The sequence below is a fragment of the Schistocerca piceifrons genome, chromosome 3, assembly GCF_021461385.2.
Source record: "Schistocerca piceifrons isolate TAMUIC-IGC-003096 chromosome 3, iqSchPice1.1, whole genome shotgun sequence".
Classification (NCBI taxonomy): domain Eukaryota; kingdom Metazoa; phylum Arthropoda; class Insecta; order Orthoptera; family Acrididae; genus Schistocerca; species Schistocerca piceifrons.
In genome coordinates this window covers 722,627,161-722,645,651 of record NC_060140.1, presented here as the reverse complement: position 1 = coordinate 722,645,651, position 18,491 = coordinate 722,627,161, and the positions used below count along the sequence as shown (strand labels likewise).

Here is an 18,491-nt window from a genome sequence, read left to right as displayed (position 1 = left end):
TGACTGATGAAGAAGCGGCAAAAGGGACGGACGCATTCTCCGTTCTACAATCCTTTGACTTGCTGTCAGGACTTGGGGCTGTTCGTCAGAGTTGGGTTACTTTGCTGTTCTCGACTGCAGTCAACTCGCGGTCGTCCTGCATGGGCACTGCAAGCGCGGTGTCATCGAGAGGAGAGGCATCTGAGACCGTACGACGTCTGTGTCTACAGGCTTGGGTGACTGCTGCCTCCATGACCGGCCTTCAACGTCGGAAGACGGGAATGACTCGCGTCGTTCCGGCACAAAGCTGTCACCTGTACTATCGTTGATGTAAACTTCATCGTGTCATCGGAGAGATAACAGGCTTCCTCAGGCAGTGGTGCCGGTGGTGTCGATAGGGCCGTTTGTTGCTGTGGAGGTTGTGCAATGGCTATGTCAGTGGTGTCCGATAATGGCTCTGATACAGGATACAGGCAGTGGTGCGAAGTTCCAGGAACAACGAAAGCCATTGCGTAGGAGATTGGAAGGGACATCAGATGTCATGCGGGCATCGCGTCAGAGGCCCGCAGTTGTGTAATGTGACACTGGAGACATTCTGTTCGTACTCGCCCTTCCTCGCCAGTTCCTGAGTAAGTCCAGAACTGGTCGCCATAAATTACGACCGCGTGGCAGCCGCATTTGTGGAGGTTGGATAGCGCATGTTGATGGAAGCCTATGGTTATCTGGCGGACGTCTTTGAGGGCCGGGCATGTTCGGAATGGTATCCACCGTTCGGATACATGGCCGCGAACAGTGCCATAAGGACGCAAGGCGTCCACGACGTCGGCCTCTGGAAGTTCGAAAGGCAGTTCAAAGACCTGAATTGTCCGCGTGCCTAATCCTGCACGGTCGACCGTCACCGGTTGCGTGTTCCGAAGGATCTTACGACAAGTCGCTACAGAGATGATTTTTACATACGCTGTGCTGTGCAGTATTGATAAGTGGATGTCCACTACGTCGTTCGCCGGGATTTTGACTACATCACGCAGAAAGCGCTCTACGTCGAGCGTCTTTGGTCTTGCATTGTCATTGCAGCACGTGAAATGGGGTACTGATTTACGGAATCTATTCGCCATTGCTCTGGAATACTGGACGGCGCGCAAGTAGCGACCGCAGGAGGTGAACAGAATTAGCAAGCGCTCTCCGTTGGCGGTAATACGGGACTTCCGCACTGATCGGCTGCTACCGCCAGTCGACTCACTATCCGTCCTCACTGCTTTACTTCCGCCAGTACCTCGTCTCCTACCTTCCAGACTCCAGAGAACTCCTGTGAACTTAGCAAGACTAGAGCGAGAAGGTTTCCTGAGTGAAATTTTCACTGTGTAGCGGAAAGTGCGCTGATATGAAACTTCATGGTAGATTAAAACTGTATACCGGATCGAGACTCGAACTCGGGACCAGTGTCTTCTGTCGGTAATTGTTCTAACGACTGAGCTACCTGAGCACGACTGACGACCCCTCCTTAGAGCTTTACTTCCGCCAGTATCTCGTCTCCTACATTCCAAAATTCACAGAAGATATTCCGCGAAAGTCATGTCCCCGCAGTATCATTTCTAGCAGGAGCGCTAGTCTTGCAAATGCGCAGGAGAGCTTCTGTGAAGTTTGGAAGGTAAAGCTGTGAGGAGGGGGTCGTGAGTTTTGTTTGGATAGCTCAGTCGGCAGTCGGCCTTAGGCTGTGGAGCGGTGCGGTACGTCCCGGCCATTCCGTGTCTCATTTCCGGGTCTGTTGTTCACCGCGCCACCGCGCTAGTGTTATAGTTACGGTCGTGACATCCGATGGCTCTTTCGTATCGGAAAGCGGTTATCAAGCTGCAGTTTGACGCAACGTACTCTAGATCCAAGGCCCACGACCGAAAGAGCTGCTGGGAATCCACTTGTCTATTATCTCCAGCGTTGTATATGGTTAAGTTCACTGACGATGAGGTCTGCGACAAACTTCTCAGACGCTCAGCGGGAGGTTACAGATTCTGCCACTCTGACGGAAACGTGGGTGTGGAAACACTTGAACGTACTGGACTGGGAATGCAAAATGTGCTCGTGTTTGAGCTACCATTTGAAGTTCCAGCGGATTTGGTCACCCTTACTCTTGACCATATGACAAAGTCCTTGGCCATACGGCCGAAAAATATAAGATCTTCCAAACTTACGCTGTTCTTAACGGGGAGCGACAGATCGGTATTGAATTGCAGCGCTTTATACTTTCGTATCTCACGATCGCTGGTTGCCGGGCGATAATTATTTACGATGGTCAGCCGAGGACCTGCTCTGGATGTGGACAGGTAGGCCACATACGTACGGAATACCTGCAACGCCGTCTCGTGCAGACGCCCTCAGACGACCAGATTCGACCGTCGAGAGCGACCTCTTTGACGATTACGTATGTTGCGGCGGCGAGACGGAAGACGCCAACTGTCTACGACGACCCTTCTATATTGGTTCAAGCCTTGGAGGCCCCTGCGACGGTTCCTGAGGAGCCCCCACCGTCTTCTAGCATCGATGCTTCTGTTGCCCTCTTGTCGGGCCCAGTCTCACCGCTACAACGACAAGACGACGTTGCGATGGAAGTTGAAGAACAGGATGGCGCATCCACCACCTGCCCTGCGCCGTACACAGAGGCGAGACAGCGTAAACAGAAATCGCCGAAGCGCCATAAGAAATGGTTCATAACGACCGAGGCAGAAGAACGGCCCAATGTACCGACGATCCGAATCTGCCGATCCTAACGCAACACATGGCGCTCGATGATTCCCCCCCCCCCCCCCCGCCCCCCCCCCCAACCTGCGGGACCGAGCGCAGTGGGGATGCCGGAGTTCAGTGAAGCCCCGCCTCCAGGGATGCACCCACGATACATCTTCCTCTCGAGACCCAGTGTTAATGACCTCCCTGGGGGACTGGCCGCAGGATATTGAGGTGCAGGTTGCGTTTCAGGACCATGACGATACACCGATGCCGTTGGTAGCGTCTACGTTGACGGCTACCGAAGCCTAGGCCGGCATGACCTACACACGCTGCTTCCTATTTCTTCGCCCTAAAGACGCTCCACACCGCGGCTACTGCCCACCTGTAATAGCAAGGACAGCCCTCGCGACTTGATGGAACAGGCATACCGCCTCACCACTATCAATGTCAGCGTCGTTACTTCTGTTCTCAAAACCTGAATGCTGCAAGATACATTACGTACCTTACTTCAAGAAGTCCGATCAGGACTCTGTATCGATACCTACGGATATGACGCCTACGCTATGCTTTCAATGTGGGCGGAGGAGATACTGCTATTCTTCTCAGGGAAGGGATTATGACAGTTTATATATCCTATTTACCGTCGCCCTGAGGGGTCGCATTCACGGTTGATACAGTTCGTCTGGTGAACCTGTATGCTCCTTCCGGCACCGACAGAAGGAGAGAACGCAGCACGTTTTATGACGAAGACAAGACTGCTCTTCCAGGGCAATGTCGACTACTTGGCAGCAGGCGGAGATTTCAGTTGTGTGCTCAGACCATCCGATCAGATGCCGCACTATACCACCTGCCTAGCACTTCGGGCGCTTGTGAAGGACTTGACTTTGTCAGACACATGGGTCACCCAACGTGGCGAGCCGTTTAGATCGAGTTTACGTTACACGCGGTCTGCGATCGGCAGCTGTCGACACTGAGATGTGGCCGGCAGTATTCACGGACAACCTATCGTGAGCGTGTACCCTCACCCTCCCCCGCCCCCGCCAACGCGTCCGACGGAGTAGAGGTTCATGGCACCCCAATGTGGCCCTTCTTGCTGAGGTAAACTGCAGACGCGAAATTGAGTCCACTTGGAGCAGATGCCAACGGCGATTACCACACTTCAGTGGTGGTTAGGCTGTGTCAAATCCGCCTTGTGCCAAACATTAGCCAGCTATGGACGAGATAAAGGGCGCTGGTATACCGCGACCACTGAATTCTAGTACAATACGCTCCGCAAATTGGCTGTGCAATTGCCGTCGCCGCAACGACAGTTGGCAGAACACCACGTTAAGGCACAGCTGCTACTTATCACCGCGGTACGTCTCGCTAATGTGCGGGTGTGGGAGAGAACAATCGATTATGTTAATGGAGAATGACCTTTCCTCCACCATATCATTCAAGACAGGAGAAGACACAAGAGGGAGCAAATTACGCAGGTCGAGACGGAGGATGGACGACGAGCTGAGATGCAAATGGACATCGTCCGAGCGTTCACACAGTCATATACAATTATCTGCGAGCAGTCATACACAATTCTCTGCGAGCGAGAGTTCAACATGGAAGTAGCAGTCAAGGAAGACCTATCCGACCAACCCGTCTCTCGGAAGCCACTCTATGATGCTACACTCTTGTCGGAGGTGACTTTGGAAGAACTACGAGAGGCTATGTTGCGTTGTGCTCCCAACAAAATGGCAGCCCTGACGTACTCCCTCTTAAATTTTACGAAAGGTTTTTTTGATCCTATGGACCCAATGTGGTCAGGATGTACAGAGAACTCCTGAATCCCGATTTTCAAGTGCCATCTGAATTCACTGAGGGCCTCTTGATTCTGGTGCCCAAGCCTGATGGAGGTTGTCACCCACTTGAGTTGCAACCAATGACAATGCTAAACAATGACTACAAATTGTTGACACTCATCCTCCATGAGAGGCTCACATCTCCGGACGTGGTGGCCATTCACACTGATCGAAACTGCTCCGGAGGAAACACTAAACTTTCTGCTATATTATTCGCCATTGCCCTCGAACCAGCTCTTCACGGACTGCAGAGACGCTTGGAAGCTCTTAGGCTCCACTCCATGACCTTTCGATGTGGCGTGTACGCCTATGACGTGATGTTCTTAGCACGGACTGGTGACGAAATACGAACGGCGCTTTCCTGGCTCCAACAGTATGGGGCGGTGGCAGGCAGTGTGTTCAACCTACGGAAATCATGCTACATGGAGGTGGGACGTGGCATGCCTGCAGAACTGTATGTACCCCTGACAAGCTCCCAATGCTCAAATGTTTGGGGATATCGTTCCATCGCCAAATACAACGTACGACGGCCTTTACATATCGTAAGGTCTTGCGACGACTCCGCACATAGGCTCGCCTCAACAAACTTACATCGTTGGACATTTTGCAACGAGCTCAGTATGTCAATGTGTACATGGCCTCTCAACTTGACCTTTTGCTTTTTTTTTTTTTTGAGGCATCAGGCTTCTGACTGGTTTGATGCCGCCCGCCACGAATTTCTCCTCTGTGCCAACCTCTTTATCTCAGAGTAGCACTTGCAACCTACGTCCTCAATTACCTGCTGGATGTATTCCAATCTCTGTCTTCCTCCAAGTTTTTGTTCTCTACAGCTCCCTCTAGTACCATGGAAGTCTCTGATGTCTTAACAGATGTCCTGTCATCTTGTCCCTTCTCCTTGTGAGTGTTTTCTACAAAGTCCTCTCCTCTCCGATTCTGCACAGAATCTCCTCATTCCTTACCTTATCAGTCCACCTAATTTTCAACATTCGTCTCTAGCACCACATCTCAAATGCTTTGATTCTCTTCTGTTCTGGTTTTCCCACAGTTTCTCATGTTTCACTACCATGCAATACTGTGCTCCAAACGCATATTATCAGAAATTACTTCCTCAAATTAAGGCCTATGTTTGATACTCGCGGACTTCTCTTACCCAGGAATGCCATTTTTGCCAGTGCTAGTCTGCTTTTGATGTCTTCCTTGCTCCGTCCGTCATTGGTCATTTTGCTGTCTAGGTATCAGAATTCCTTAACTTCGTCTACCTCGTGACCATCAATCCTGATGTTAAGTTTCTCGCTGTTCTCATTTCTGCTACTTCTCATTACTTTCGTCTTTCTTCTGTTTACTCTTAATACATCTCCTGTACTCATTAGACAATCCATTCCGTACAGCAGATCATGAAATTCTTCTTCATTTTCACTTTGGATAGTAATGTCATCAGCGAATCGTATCATTGATACCCTTTCACCTTGAATTTTAATTTCACTCCCGAACTTTTCTTTATTTTCCATCATTGCTTCTTCGATGTACAAATTGAACAGTAGGGGCGAAAGACTACATCCCTGTCTCACAACCTTCTTGATCCCAGCCTTTCGTTCTTGGTCGTTCACTCTTATTATTCCCTCATGGTTCTTGTCTAAATTGTAAATTACCCGCCTCTCCGTATAGTTTACACCTATTTTTCTCAGAATTTCGAACATCTTGAACCATTTTACATTGTCGAACGCTTTTTCTACGTCCACAAATCCTATGAACGTGTCTTGATTTATCTTTAGTCTTGTTTCCATCATCAACCGCAACGTCAGAATTCTCTCTATGATGCCTTTACCTCTCCTAACGCCAAACTAATTGTTCCCTAACCCATCCTCATTTGCTTTTCCATTCTTCTGTATATTATTCTCGTCAGCAACTTTTTGGATGCACGAACTGTTAAGCCGATTGTGCGATAATTCTCGCACTTGTCAGCTCTTGCAGTTTTCGGAATTGTGTGGATGATGCTTTTCCGAAAGTCAGACGGTATATTGCCAGTCTCATACATTCTACACACTAACGTGAATAGTCGTTTCGTTGTCACTTCCCCTAATGATTTTAGAAATTCTGATGTAAAGTTATGGATCCTTTCTGCTTTATTTGATCTTAAGTCCTCCAAAGCTATCTTAAATTCTGGTTCTAATGCTACATCCCCTGTCTCTTCTAAATCGACTCCTTTTTCTTCTATCACATCAGACAAATCTTCCCTCTCAAAGAGGCCTTCAAGATACTCTTTCCACTTATCCGGTCTTCTCTGCATATAACAATGGAATTCCGATTACACACTTAATGTTACCACCCATGCTTTTAATTTCATCGAAGGTTGTTTTGAGTTTCCTATATGCTGAGTCAATCCTTCCGACAATCATTTCTTTTCCGATTTCTCCACAATTTTCATGCAGCCATATAGTTTTAGTTCCCTGCACCTCCTATTTATTTCATTCCTCAGCGACGTATGTTTCTGTATGCCTGAATTTATCTGAACATTTTTGTACTTCTCTCTTTCATCGATCAGCCGAAGTATTTCTTCTACTACCCATGGTTTCTTTACGGTTACCTTCTTTGTACCTATGTTTTTCTTTCCAGCTTCTGTGATTGCCCATTTTAGAGATGTCAATTCAACTGTATTGCCTGCTGGACTATTCTTTATTGCTGCACCTACGGCCTTAGAGAACTTCAAGCGTTTTTCGTCATTCCTTAGTACTTCCGTATCCCACTTCTTTGCGTATTGATTCTTCGTGACTAATCTCGTAAAGTTCAGCCTACTGTTCATCACTACTACATTGTGATCTGAGTCTATATCTGCTCCTTGGTACGCCTTACAATCCAGAATCTGAATTCGGAATCTCTGTCTGACCATGATGTAACATAACTGAAATCTTCCCGTATCTCCCGGCATTTTCCAAGTATACCTCCTCCTCTTGTGATTCCTGAACAGAGTATTTGCTATTACTTGCTGAAATTTATTACCGCCTCAATTAGTCTTTCTCCTCCTCCATTCCTTGTCCCAAGCCCATACTCTCCTGTAACATTTTCTTCTACTCCTTCCCCTAGAATTGCATTCCAGTCCCCCATGACTATTAGATTTTCATCTCCCATTTCATATTGCGTTACCCTTTCAGTATCCTTATTACTTTATCTCTTTAGCTTCATCTTGCGATGTCGACATTTATACTTGAACTATCGTTGTCGGTGTTGGTTTGCTGTCAATTCTGATAAGAATAACAATATCACTGAACTGTTCACAGTAACACACTCTCTGCCCTACCTTCCTATTCATAACGAATCCTATTCCCATTATACCATTTTCGCTTCTGTTGATATAACCCTATACTCATCTGACCAGAAATCCTTGTCTTCTTTCTATTTCACTTCACTTACCCTTACTATATCTAGATTGAGCTTTTGTATTTCCCTTATCAGATTTTCTAGCTTTCCTACCACGTTCAAGCTTCTGACATTCCACGCCCCGACTCGCAGAACGTTATCCTTCCTTTGATTATTCAATCTTTTTCTCATTGTCACCTCCCCTTTGCAGCCCCCTCCCAGAGATCCGAATGGGGGAATATTCCGAAATCTTTTGCCAGTGGAGAGATCATCATGATAATTTTTCAATTCAGGCCACATGTCCTGCGGATACACGTTACGTGTGTTTAGTGCAGTGGTTTCCAGTGTTTTCTGCATCCTCTTGCCATTGATCATTGCTGATTCTTCCGCCTTTTGGGGCAGTTTCCAACCCCAAGGGCAAGAGAGTGCCCTGAACCTCTGTTCACTACTCCGCCCTCTTTGTCAGGGCCGTTGGCAGAGTGAGGGTGACTTCGTATGCCGGGAGTCTTCGTCCGCCAATGCTGATTACTAATCAGAATTTAAGTGGTGGAGAATTTCGAACCCGGGACCGTGGACGTTTCGATTATGAATCAAAGACGCTATCCTTAGACCACGTGTTATCGATGACAGATATGATGGCTTCCAGGATACAGGCAGTGTTCGGACACATGGTGAACGCTGGTGCAGTTTTTATGATCCGTTTTGTTACTCTTTCTTTACCCTTCGATAAAGGTGGTGTTGGGCCGGCCGGAGTGGCCGAGCGGTTATAGGCGCTTCAGTCTGGAACCGCGCGACCGCTACGGTCGCAGGTTCGAATCCTGCCTCGGGCATGGATATGTGTGTGGCCTTAGGTTAGTTAGGTTTAAGTAGTTCTAAGTTCTTGGGGACTGATGACCTCAGCAGTTAAGGCCCATAGTGCTCAGAGCCATTTGAACCATTCGAAAGGAGGTGTTGGACTCACGTCAGGCATAGAGCGTTGGCGCTGTACCTTCGCTCAATGCGGCGACTCTGACTTTTATCTACAGACAGTCTTCATGGCGGCCTGATAGCAGAGGTGGCCCTAAACACGCTCTGCCCACCAGTACCTATTGGACATTTATCGGCCTCACTATTGCATACTAGGACGTTTTTCGCGGAACACAGCTATATGTTGGGGGTTATACCGGAGACACAGAATCAGACAGCAAAGATTTGCTATAGTGTTCTCCAACGCTGGAATCCGGCCAACGACATTGTACGACGCGACCCAACGGTCAACTGGATACGGGTTTGGCGAACCATCCACGCGCCCTTCCTGTGCGGTCGACGTATTATGTGGTCATTAACGAGAAATTTCCGACCCGATGAAAGGATACATGCCATTCTCCTAAATGACGATCCATTGTGCCCCCGTTGCGCGATTATATATAGAGACTAACACAGACTGAACGCGAGTGCTGGAAACTGATCCGCCAGATACTGGCTTACCTCCTACGCCGCCTCTTCGTTTCGATTGTGCCCCTGGACCTCTTTCATCCCGACGTAGTCGGTTTCCCGATGACTCGAATGAATACTGACAGTTAGGTATAAGGAATGGCGATACAATACATGTACCGCGACGGCGAAAAGCAAGTCTTCGATTTGTGGCAATACACGATGGACGAGTTCACGGTCTTTCTGAACAGAACGCAATACCGGAACCTTTTTGTTAACTATTTGGGGTCGTCATTTATGGACCCACCGCCCAGGCGTGAGAAGAAGTTGAATTGCAGACGTGAAGTTTCCACAATTCCCATACGCTAACTGAAACAGTCTCTGTGTGCAGCGGCCCCAGACACTACGACGGTTGACGGCTGGTGATGCCCATCGTCACACACCCTCTTATCGACATTTCACCCCTCCTTTTGAGGCCTCTGCAGTGGAGGTCAGATCTGCGACACCCAGCGTTTAAGTCACGCGTTTTCTTATGGGTGGCCGAGGAAAACATTTCATTTACATCGCCGCTCATAATCGACACGAAGAGGCCTCAGGGGGTGGGATGAAGGACTTCAATGAAGCCCCCCTTTCCTTGGGAAGTTGATTCCCACACATTTTGCGGCCGAAAACGACAGTTCGCACTGCGATGAGCAACAGGAAGCCGTTCTTGACAGCCTCTGACACTGCTGACACCCTCGGACGTTTCAACCTTTCTGTATGGAGACTGTGCGACTGCTTCCCCACTGAACATGATCATACCCTTTTGGAGTGCAGCGTCAGCGCAATTTTTTCTCCTGTGTAAAGCATGGAACCATTAGGGACCGTTCAAAACCATTCGACGAAATTTGAACGCGATTCGAAGCAGCAAAGGGTTCCTATGCTTTTTCAGGCTCCTGTTTCACACCCTCCTGTAGCACGATCACAGAGGGGCACGACATTGATACGTGTGAGAATAAGATGGCAAAGGTCCTCTTCAATGGCATACACCGGCATTAATTGAGAATTTTAAAAATGTACTTTTAAAGAGAGAACCTGCAAAGTAGACTGAGACACCTACAGGTAGGCAATCACTTGCCAGACCTCTGAGACCAGTCGCCTGCCTACAGGCGTCTAGAAATACCTCGCCGGTTTTCTCTGCAAAGGCACATTTTTGAAATAATAAATGTGAGTTGGTACCGTCGAAGGTTTTGCCAAAGTAGAGGGTCTCAGAGAGACCCTTTGCCGTTTTATTCTCGTATGTGTCAAAGTCGTACCCCTCCATAGTCACATCGCAGGAAGGCGTGAAACAGGGGCACTGAAAAAACATAATGACGCTTCGCTGCTTCTGATCAAGTTCGAATTTCGTCCAATGGGTTTAAACGGTCCTTAATTGTTCCACCCTGTACACCAGATCAAAAATTGCGTTCGCACTGCAGTCCAAAGCGGCGTGGTTATGTTCAGTGGAGATGCAGCGCAACAGTCTCCATACCGAAGGGGTGAAACGTCGGAGGGGCTCAGTAGTGTCAGAGGCTGTCAAGAACGGCTTCATGTTACTCACCGCACTGGGAACTGTAGCTTCTGATTGCGAAATGCATGGGAATAAACGTCCCAAGGAAAAGGGGTGGTTTCGTTGACGCCCTTCATGCCACCCCTTGAAGCCTTCTGGTGTCGATTCTAAGCGGCGATGTATATGACATGTTTTCCTCGGCCACCCATAAGAAAACGAGTGATTTCAACGCTGGGTGTCGCGGATCTGACCTCCATTGCAGAGACCTCAAAAGAAGAAGGGTGTGTGACGACGGCAATTGGCAGCATTGTGGTGAAACTAGGTGCTAATGTATTATTATTAAACGAATTTACCAGTCAATGAACTTCTGAGCCTGACCTTTCTTTTTCGAAAATGTGGATACCTTGCTTTCTGAAGGGTAGTCGGGCCCGAGGGTGACGTCGCAAGGCGCCACGCTTTCGCACCGTTACAGGGGAAGATTGTTGGCACCCCTTGAACCAAATTTCAAACTTCTGACTCGAAATGGGAGACAATTACCAAAAAAAGGTTCCTTTAATTCCATAGCACAGCACATTGCATATGGGCATCAATTGCCTGCCTATTTGTTGTACGGAAAGAAAGGCTATTGCTCATACCACTGTATTACTGGAAAACAGTAAGCCTGAGTTACTGGACGAATATTGGCTAACAGATGGATACCGGCAATGATGATGAACCAATAATTTTGCATTTATATGAGAAGGATATTAATAGTCTTGTTGTTTCGTTAGCACTGGAAAGACGTCAGCTGTGAAATATTTTGTTATAGAGAACAAAGGTTATTCTCTTACCACTTTTCTTCCCCTCAGCTGTGTTCATTGTTTTAATTTATTTTAAGTCGATTTCGAAGCAACTGCATTTCCGAAACTTCCTGGCAGATCAAAACTGTGTGCCGGACCAAGACTCGAACTCGGGACCTTTGCCTTTCGCGGGCAAGTGCTCAATCAGAAGTGCTCTACTGGCAGAAGCGAAGCTGTGAGGACGGGGCGTGAGTCGTGCTAGGGTAGTACAGATGGTAGAGCACTTGTCCGCGAAAGGCAAAGGTCCCGATTTCGAGTCTCGGTCCGGCACACAGTTTTAATCTGCCAGGAAGTTTCATAACAGCGCACATTCCGCTGCAGAGTGGAAATTCTCATCCTGGAAACTGCATTTTCATCTACAGGCACTTTATCACTGTTATCTCCGTGATATGCTACCGCATGTACACAGTGTTAATGTGTGCAAAAGTGTGGTAACTATAAGAGTATTATACCGAGTGTCTTTCCTATGGGTCGTCAGGCGCATTTTCTGTGGTTTTTCGGTAGATGTCTGCAATACTGTTTCTACAACGTGTAGGTGGAGTCAGTCCAAACAAATCCTGCTCATCATGTCCAGCGTCCATTGTCGACCGAAAGCGTCAGTTTGTTTCCCATTACAAACAAAATGATTTTTGAAGTGGTAGTTTACGTGCGATCCCCACTTAGTCTAGTGAGTTGTTCGTTTTATCGATTTATATTAACGGCAACAGTAAAACACGAAGAATAGCCAGTACTGCAGTAGCGACTGAGCAGCGCTTCTGCATGGCGGTAGCAATCAGTGCAGTCTAGGGCGGTGCCTTCGCTGCTACAGGACTGGTCATTCTTGGTATTTTATTAGCACTGTTAACACACATCGATGAAAGGAATATCGTAGTAAACTGTCGAATGGACACTTAAAATCCCACTTTAAAAATCATTTTCCTTGTAACGCAAAACAAACAGGTGCTTTATATCGACGCTAGGCGTCGCATTATATACGTGTTAAGTTTTAACTGTTTGGGCTGACTTCTGCCACACGTTGCAAAAAAAGAAATTGCGGATATCTGCCGAAACACCAGAGAAAATGCGCCTGGTGACTCATAGGAGAGACATCCTCTATTTACCACACTAGGGGGAGGATGTAACAATACATTAACAGGATATACTTGTGGTAGTATGTGAGACTATTAACAGTACTCAAGCCCCTGATAATGAAACGTAGTTGCTTCAAAAACCATTGCAAAAAGTTAAAACAATAAACACAAGTGTGTGGAAGGAAAGTAGTAAGATTACGAGTTATATTCCCCATAACGATATCAGTCACGTAGAAAATAGTGTCGTTTCTGACAGAGTATACGTCGCGACCCAGGCCCTCCCTCGTCCAGAACATTAAATCGACAAATTTAAAGCGAGTCCATTGCCACATTGCTGCTCGCAACAGGTGTCCTCATCGCAAAGCCACAACTTCTACGATTGTGCCAGTCCAGATAACAAACAGAACCTCGGCTGGCGACAATACTTTCTGTGAGTTTCGATTAACAAATTGCAACTGTCACAGCTGGCGTGATCGAAAACATTGTCTGAGACACTCGGAGAGCAACCATATGGTACGACTGTGAACGATTTAGAGGACACTTCAGAGTGCCGAGTGCACTCCCTGGGAGTCATTCAGACGTTTCGTTTTCTAAATGTGAAAATTGCGAAGGATATAGGAAGGTGGACAGTAAATGGTTGGGAGTGATTAGTGGCGCGAACAACGGGATAATGGCGCAGTTCGTTTCGGAGTCGTGAATCATCAGAAGAATTGTTTATGTATTACACTAGGTTGTGACAGGGAGGCGTGTAGTGTGCGTCGGGTGGTGAAAAGATGCGCACGGCGAGGAGGGAAATGGTGCGAGGGAAGGCAGCCTTACCTGGGTGCTGGTGCTGCGTGCGGCGTCTACGGAAGAGGCGGCGGCACTGAGCTGAGCGCGCAGGCCCGGGTGCTCCCAGCTGGGCGCGATCAATGATGCCCGGCTGCCGGAGGACACGACAGGTGCCGCCGGGCCACCGCGCACGCGCCCCGTGCCCCGTGCCGGCCCCACGCCCACGCCGTCGGCAGCGGCACCTGCCCGCCCCCGACACACGCCCACACGTCCCTCTGACGCAACCTGAAATTGAGCACCACAACGAAACCCTCGGTCCCCACCCTGGCAGAATCTGTACCTCCATTAATAGCCTCTGCACGCTATACACTGGACTCCATAAAGCAAGGAAACATGGGACTTTCCAAGCCCTTAGAGTCAAAATAACAAGGGGTACTCATAAGGCTTTAATTATCACCTCGAAAAATCAAACTGCAACTATGACACTTACTGTCAGTCCTTCTCCAAATACCAGGTGTAGAAGTATGAAACCGAAAAGTGGTTGCAATAGCCGGCCGCGGTGGCCGAGTGGTTCTAGGCGCTTCAGTCCGGAACCGCGCGACTGCTACGGTCGCAGACTCGAATCCTGCCTCGGGCATGAATGTGTGTGATGTCCTTAGGTTACTTAGGTTTAGCTAGTTCTAAGTTCTACGGGACTGATGACCTCAGATGTTAAGTCCCACAGTGATCAGAGCCATTTTTTTTTGTAGTTGCAATAATTACACGTCTGTTGTTTGAAACTGGTAAACAATATTTTATTCAAAACAATCTCCATTGCTGTTTATACACTACTGGCCACTAAAATTGCTACACCACGAAGATGACGTGCTACAGACGCGAAATTTAACCGACAGGAAGAAGATGCTGTGATATGCAAATGATTACCTTTTCAGAGCATTCACACAAGGTTGGCGCCGGTGGCGACACCTACAACGTGCTGACATGAGGAAAGTTTCCAACCGATTTCTCATACATAAACAGCAGTTGACCGGCGTTGCCTGGTGAAACGTTGTTGTGATGCCTCGTGTAAGGAGGAGAAATGCATACCATCACGTTCCCGACTTTGATAAAGGTCGGATTGTAGCCTATCGCGATTGCGGTTTATAGTATCGCGACATTGCTGTTCGCGTTGGTCGAGATCCAATGACTGTTAGCAGAATATGGAATCGGTAGGTTCAGGAGCGTAATACGGAACTCGTGCTGGATCCCAACGGCATCGTATCACTAGCACTCGAGATGACAGGCATCTTATCCACATGGCTGTAATGGATCGTGCAGCTCGATCCCTGAGTCAACAGATGGGGATGTTTGCAAGACAACAACCATCTACACCAACAGTTCGACGACGTTTGCAGCAGCATGGACTATCAGCTCGAAGACAATGGTTGCCGTTACCCTTGACGCTGCTTCACAGACAGGAGCGCCTGCGATGGTGTACTCGACGACGAACCTGGGTGCACGAATGGCAAAACGTCATTTTTTCAGGTGAATCTAGGTTCTGTTTACAGCATCATGATGGTCGCATCCGTGTTTGGCGACATTGCGGTGAACCCACATTGGAAGCGTATCACCTGGCGTGATGGTATGGGGTGCCATTGGTTACACATCTCGGTCACCTCTTGTTCGCATTGACGGCACTTTGAACAGTGGACGTTACATTTCAGATCTGTTACGACCCGTCGCTCTACCCTTCATTCGATCCCTGCGAAACCCTACATTTCAGCAGGACAATGCACGACCGCATGTTGCAGGACCTGTGCGGGCCTTTCTGGATACAGAAAATGTTCGACTGCTGCCCTGGCCAGCACATTCTCCAGATGTCTCACCAATTGAAAACGTCTGGTCAATGGTGGCCGAGCAACTGGCTCGTCACAATACGCCAGTCACTACTCTTGATGAACTGTGGTATCGTGTTGAAGCTGCATGGGCAGCTGTACTACCTGTACACGCCATCCAAGCTCTGTTTGACTAAGTGCCCAGGCGTATCAAGGCCGTTATTACGGCCGGAGGTGGTTGTTCTGGGTACTGATTTCTCAGGATCTATGCAACAAAATTGCGTGAAAATGTAATCACATGTCAGTTCTAACATAAATTATTTGTCCAATGAATACCCGTTTATCATCTCCATTTCTTCTTGGTATAGCAATATTAATGGCCAGTAGTGTATTTATATATTTCTCCCACCTCTCTGACAGGCTTCTTTTGAAGCGAACCATTCAACGAGCCTTTTTCGTACATTTTCGTAAGAACTGAAGCGCTGTTCAGTGAGAGCGTGTCCCAGTGATGCAAATAGATGACAATCGGACGGAGCCAACTCTGGAGAATAAGCCGCATGCCCCAGTATTTGCCAACTGAACACCTCGATCGTTTCCCTGACTCATTTTGCTGTGTGTGATGGGGCGTTATCAAGGAGCAATACGATTTTGTGCTGCCTTTTTCCATATTCCGCTCGTTTTTCACGTAATGTTCGATTTAAATCGATCCTTTGCCGTCGTTAGCGATCAGTTATCGGTTTCACCAGGTTTTAGCAGCTCATAATAGACGACACCCTTCTGATCTCACCAAACACAGAGCATTGTCTTCTTTCCAAAGCAATTTGGTCTTGCAGTGGATGTCGATGGTTTGCCTGGATTCATCCATGATTTACGACGCTTAGTATTCTCAAAATAAATCCATTTTTCATCAACTATCACTATTCGATGGAGAAACGACCTTCTTTTGTATCTGTCGAGCAGAATTTCACAAGAGGTCTTTCGATTTGTTTGCTGTCTTCCATTCAGTTCATGCGTAACACTATTTTGCCACATTCTGCACATTTCTCATTGCTTTCAACCGAAGAGAAACGGCTTTCTGCGTCACGTTCTATTGTTCCGCGAGTTCCTGTTGAGTTTGAGCATCATATTCATCCAATAAGGCCTGCAATTCGTTGGCTTCGAACTTTTTCGGTGGTTTCCGACGCTCGTCGTTTCTCACGTTAAAAATCAACACGTTCGTATTTTTTGAACCACTCGAAACACTGTGTTTTCCCAAGAGCATGTTCGCTGAAAGCTTCGACAAGCATTCGGTGCGATTCTGCAGCAGTTTCCTTCGAACGATAACAGATAACCAATAGTGCCGGCAAATCGTAGTACGTAGACACAAAATTTGACATGTTTATGGGTTTGAAACAGATACCGATGTATGGAACTTGGGTTACTGTGTGTTGACATTCGTCACCAGTTACAGGAAGCAGACTGCGCTGCAGACACCGCCTCACGGACCCTACACTGACGGCTTGCACCGTCTATAGGGAAATTCCTATTTCACACTTCTACACCTGGTACACGCTATTCAGTTGGAACATTTATTCGAACGATGGATGACTTATGGGAGGCCTTCCTCTGGTAGGACTGCATTGTGGCATTCACGAAATATTTCATCTCGAAAATCATCTCCCACGCAATGGTTTCTTTATTGAGGAAAGACGAAGAAGTCGTTGGTCCCCATGTCAGGAAAACACTGGGGGAGGCGAAATTTAATTCCCTAAAAATCAGCAAGTGTGCAGAGGATGGCGGAGACATTGTGTGTACAAGTGAGTAGTCTTCTTGCGAAAATCGAAAATAATGTCGGTAAAAATACAGTGTGTGTAAACTGTAGGGACTAAATTATGAAGCTGAATGAGCGTATTTCTAGCCTTCAGCAAATCATCAGTGTATTAAGTGGCGAGATGTCTAAACTTCGAAAAGAAATACATGAGCCATTAGTCATACAAAAGTCCATTACTCTTCCGCAAGAAAACTAACGAGTGGACAAAAATACCGTATAAAAACAGAAATTTAAAGACGAAAACATCGCCAGGGAGTGAGAACACCAGTTGGCGGTTAAAAACAAATTTCATGTTCTTTCTGTGAGTGAAGAGGTGGATTTACGCCTAACATCGGTAAGGGAACATGAACTTTTGAACAAACCTTATCAACAGAATGGTGATACAGGCTCCGAGTTCAGCATTAAGGCAAACAGTGACGGTGAGAAATTGAGCATGCCATCTTTTGCACGTAGTAATGGGACGAATGAGAAAGGCAATATCAACAAAACCGTACAACACTGCAAACGCGGAAGTAGTGTATTATTTTTAACGGGCAGTCACGCAAAAACATGAGGAGACTTTTCGAAGAAAACATGAAATACGACGCAACAGGTATTGTGAAGCCAGGAGCAACAACGAAAAACACTATTGGTGTCGACTTACACGATAAAATTTCGGGAGAAGTGACTATGTCGTTTGTGTAGCGGGTGCAAATGATATTGCAAAAAAACGAAGCAAATAACTGCCTAATGGAACTAAAACAGTTTAGGGAACGCAATAAACAACAAAATACAATAGTTGAAACTTTACCACACAGATATAATCTAATGTATCACTTGTGTGTCAATAAAGAAAGTCGAAAAACTAACATTAAAATAAAGCAAACGTGTTCCTTGTTTTTGAAAATGGAATCATTTCTGTTCCACTTATGTAGGAAAACTAAATCAACCATTGTTATGGGTGGCTTCAATGTGGAGTTTTTAAAAGAAAATAGAAACAAAACGGACTTTGAACACCAGATGTACTGCTACAGCTTAGCACCAGTGGCGGACACTCCAACTAGAGTAACAGCCGGTTCTAGCACTTTAATAAATAATGTATTTGTAGATTAGGGTAGTGCAATAATTCAACAGTGAAAAATATTATAAATGACCTCTCTGATTATGAAGGACAATTCCTCACTCTAAACCAAATAAATGTACAAAGGAAAGAAACTTTCATTTGGAAAAACTTTAGGATTATAAATGAACACACCACTGAAAGCTTTGATCAGCAATTACAGCTAGACTGGTCTCCTGTACATGTTGCAATTGATGTTAACTCAAAATTTAATATATTTATCAATGAAGTTACAAGTCTTTCTGAAGAAACTTTTCCAAA

At 46.9% G+C, this 18,491-nt stretch overlaps 1 protein-coding gene across 2 annotated transcripts in view; it reads right to left on the bottom strand.

Annotated features, from left to right (window-relative positions):
- LOC124788320 (cationic amino acid transporter 4) overlaps positions 1 to 13,641 on the bottom strand; it is a 265,804-nt gene extending 252,163 nt beyond the window's left edge. Inside the window, exon 1 of one of the 2 annotated variants that reach the window (XM_047255559.1) lies at positions 13,556 to 13,641. The gene's annotated coding sequence lies outside the window, so the exon portion shown is untranslated. The remainder of the gene's footprint in view (positions 1 to 13,555) is intronic. The other variant, XM_047255558.1, reaches the window with a different exon arrangement.
- Between the last annotated feature and the right edge of the window lie 4,850 nt (positions 13,642 to 18,491).